We start from the raw sequence: 4,755 nt of genomic DNA, 5'->3' as shown, positions 1-4,755 counted from the left end.
ATGATGAAATAGTGGGTCTAATTTATAATATTCAAGACATGTTTTTCGAAAGTTTTCAAATACATCAGCTAATAACAAAACGTCTGATTTCAGATACAGGTCGTGATACTCACCCATGTTTTTGAGATTGAATGTATCCACACTTTTGTGCATGATGGTATTGTTCATCTGATATATTATCAGCAGTAAGAATACTATAAAAGTCTTTTTTTGAAGGTAATTTTTCATCAAACTTTTCAAAGCTATCCATATAATCATATGGGTATATACCTTTTTGAGTCATTAAATTAAATTTTTCACCTTTAAACTGCTTATAGGTATATTTAAATGAATCTTTAGGTAAATTACAAACAAGCTTTTCAAGACTAGAGCTCATAAATTGAAAACTATCAAGAAATGTTAAATGGTTTCCTAACATAAAAGCCATATACTTTTCCATATTATTAGGTATAGCATTTATATTCATATGTTTCTTCACCTTTTTGTTTTGTATGTATGCTTATTAACAATAGCTCTGATTTCTTGCATAATAAAATGGCTGTCATACCCACGCAGATTGTGAAATATTACTGGATTTTAAATTTATCAGAGTCTATTCTAAGTTTTAAATTACAATCTTGATGAGCTGACCTCTATATTTTCCAGTGATATGACCATGGTCTCGAACTCAAATATCTTTGTTAGTATATTTTTGTTACAGATATGACATTCATCAGCTTTTTAAATTCTTCTTCATCATCAGAGGTCATTTTAATGGTTTATTAAAGTAAGTTTTCATAATATTTTACAATATTTAACTTCTTTTAACATAGCTTCCATAAATTTGTAAACAGCCTTTTCACCTCTATATAGTTGAATTTGTTTAGTAAATTGATCATCATAGCAACAAACAACTTTATACCCATAACCACAGTCAGTATGTTTTGATAGGCTTCTGTATATGAGTTACCATTATCTTGTTGGCAACCAGATATCTTTTCTGTAATAGCTTCAAAATCAGCTATATAACAAACGGAACAGCTTGTTTATGATAGTTGTTGAAGTTCAGTATGTTATTATTTTATCAGGCATTTTACTGCTTGTGTACCATTTATTAATATACAGTTTTCTATATGGTTATTTAATATTTTTCAGAACTAAAACATTGAAGGCAGCGCATACAAAAATGTTTCTTTCTTATGCTTTGTATGATTATACATAAATGCATTAAAATTTTTTATTAGAATATAATGTTTGTTTTCATTATCAGTTATCAATAGTAGTTCCATATGGTCTTCAAATTTTTCTTTTGAAATGAATAATGGATATGGTTGTTTATCTTCATAACCGAAAACATTAATGTTAATTCTGTTTTGCTTTTCGATTTTATTATAATGTTTAACAGTCACTGGAAAATCAACCCCTTCATAATTAAGCTTTTTAATATATTCCTTATCAGATTTTTATTCGGTGGGTATTATTTTGCGGGTTAATATGTCTAATATGACACCATCTAAAGCATTCATTATCTCTATTTTGATATTTATCAAACCTTTTTACTATTTTAAGTTCTTGTGGTAATTAATGTATGAAGATCCTTGTAATGGCTTGTATTTAACAACATTAAGATAATGATTATCTATAGAACGAATAAGCCATCCAGAACCTTCTTGTGTATATTTATCAATCTTATTTAATATATTTTTTTCTGAAATTTGTAAGGATTCATTGATTTTATTAGAATTAGTAATTGTTAAAGCTGGACTGTTGAAATAAGCAATTTTGTTAAAACCAAGCAGTACCGCTATCTTTATTTCAAATTTTCAAATGTTACCTTAAGCGTTTCAACAAATTTAATTCCTTTCATTGTTGTTAATAATTTTTAATATAATATGTAAGATACTTTCTAGTGTTCTGTAATTGTTTCAATGGATCTTTATTGTTAATAATGCTTATTTCATATGACTTTGTATAACCTTTAAGAGCATTGTGTGTTTCTCTTATCTTAACTCTAAGAGTTGGTATTGGTTTTTTATTTTTATCTGATAGCATCTGTGTATTGTTCTCATACTCTTTAACCATCTCTTTTACACTCTTTCTTGGTTTTGGGACTGGTGTTAATACTTTGATTAATTCGTTTTTTCTAAGTTTATAATAACCTTTAACCTTTTTTCTTTAGCAATAACTTTTAACTGAGATACATTCATTTGTTTGATATTGATTGTGATAGTACTTTTGTACTGGTTTGAAATTGAAGTATTATTAACTTCAACCTTAGGCTTTTGATTTAATATTATATTAATTAAATCGTCTTTAGTCAACTTTTGAAGTTTATCTTTATTCATACTAGGCATACTATATAAAATACTCATGTCTTTAAGTACCTTATGTTTTGTTTTATCTTTATTCATATTAGGCATATTATATAATATAGGTTTGTCTTTAAGTACCTTTCGATTTAAATAATCTCTATTCATATATATAGTATATATTTTATTTTTTTTTTAAACGCACTAATTTTAATTATAGAAATAAATCTATATTTAAAACTTTATAAAAAATAATTAAATTAATCTATTTAACTTTGAGTGTTTTTAAATATTTTGTAATATTCTCTTAATTTAGCTTCAGTTTTTATTGTATTAGGTAACATACTGGTCTTAGACCTAACCTCCCATGGATTGAAACCCTTCTCTGTACCCAGATTACTCTGTTTAATTTTTCTCTAATAATTGGGTCATCGAGAGCTTCTATTGTTGTTGTATTATAATAATAGTGAAGTTCTTGTTTATGATCATTAGTTTTAAATATTAATAACCTTAAATGTTTATGATGTTCAACTAATTTTAATTACGCGTTTATTTGCTTTTGTAATTAGTGTATGTATAAATGTTAAAGATCTTTACATTTTCATAACCCGTTGATCAGTATCATAATGTAATAATTTTGTTGGTAAAGAATCTATGTATATAAAAAACTAAATTTAGAATATAAATCTTTATCAACCATTCGAAAATCCCAGCCAGCCAAATACACTAGACTAAGAATTTCATTATTATTTTTTATATTTCTATCATATATATTATGTATATATATTTCTTTAAGTATATTTAAACATCATAAAATTTTATAAAACTATATTATTTTTAATTTTTGAATTTTTAAATGTTTCTAGTTCTAAGATGTAAAGTTTTATATGCTAAACTATATGTTTTATTACATGAATCACAATGCCATGGTTTTGACAACATATATAAGTTCTATGTTGTTTAATTTGTTCTTTAGTATAAATTCTTGGTCTTCCTCGTATTGGTTTATCTGAACACATATATACTAATACTATATATTTTATTTTTAATATAGTAATATTACCTTTAGCTGTCATATTTTGTTCTATATATTCATAGAAACAAATGATATAACATAACTATTCTCTGTACTAGTAATTTCATATTTAAAATAACATTTATCCCAGTAATAATATTTATTTAATAAATTATGAGTTATCTCAACAAATGTTGGGATATAATTATAACCACTGCTATTTGTTAAACTAGGGTATAAACTATCACATAAAATGGGTTCTGTTTCTATATGTATAGAACAGAATACATGTAAAATTTTTATAATATTTTCTATATTATATTTATCTTTTGAAAAGATAACCATCATAGTATTTAATTCATATTTTTTCTCTTGTATATTATAATTATCATCTTTATATTCAAGTTCATATTTTAATGATTTAATATACATGTTTTATCTTTCATAATTTCATCTAATAAATCTAAATTAATTTCATGTCCTTTAAATTTATATACATCTGTGTTTTTTATAACTTTCACCATTCTATATAATTACTATATATATTATTTTTTTAAGGTGCGTTTATATTATCCTTTGTTTTATATGTTTTTTCAAAATCTTTCAAAACAACTTCTATATTAGAACTAGTTTTTTTACAACATAGAATAAAATTTCTAATCTTTTTTAATAGATCTTTAAGATTCATATATAATCATAAATGTTTTATTTCTTTGACTGGGCCCAGTTGTTATAATAAGTACAGTCGATATTTTATCCCACTCAAGGATTTTATATACTTCACCAAATAATCTATCATCAAAAACTCTTCTTGTCTTACTATTTTTCATATCTCTAACAGGTGTTTTAATGGTATACTCTCCTACTAGCTAAACGTATTATATAATAGTTATACATACTAATATTTTTTTTATTAATTAATTTATGTTTAATCATAGTACTAACAACCTTTATAAAATCATTTGTCAATTTCTCAACATATTCAAAAGTTACACACAATCTAATTTTATTATAAAACCATTTTTTCCTTGAATGAACTGATCGTTGACATTTCCAAATCTCTGGTATCCATTCATTAACTATTTTATATCCAATAACAGTACCGCAGTGTATACAAACATTCATTTTATTGTTATCTGAAATAATTTCTTGATTTTCACAACATAAGTATGCCTTAGCAGAACTATTAATATAATTATCACATATCTTTTATTACAAAGCAACAATTTACATAACCAAAAACTCTTCTAACTCTTTATGAATCAATTTATTACAATACATATACTAATACTATATATTTTAATTTTTAAGTAATTTTATATAATAAATATCCGGATATAATACCAAACCCAACCATTGTAATAGATTGATAATTTTTCATATTTTTAGATGGTTTGTAAAAGTCATTTAATTGTGGTTCTTTATGAAATGTTAACCCATTGTAATGTATTG

The sequence above is a fragment of the Xenia sp. Carnegie-2017 genome, unplaced genomic scaffold (genome assembly GCF_021976095.1).
Source record: "Xenia sp. Carnegie-2017 unplaced genomic scaffold, XeniaSp_v1 HiC_scaffold_23, whole genome shotgun sequence".
Taxonomy (NCBI): Eukaryota; Metazoa; Cnidaria; class Anthozoa; order Malacalcyonacea; family Xeniidae; genus Xenia; species Xenia sp. Carnegie-2017.
The sequence above is the reverse complement of the archived record's forward strand: the minus strand, read 5'-3'. Positions refer to the sequence as shown.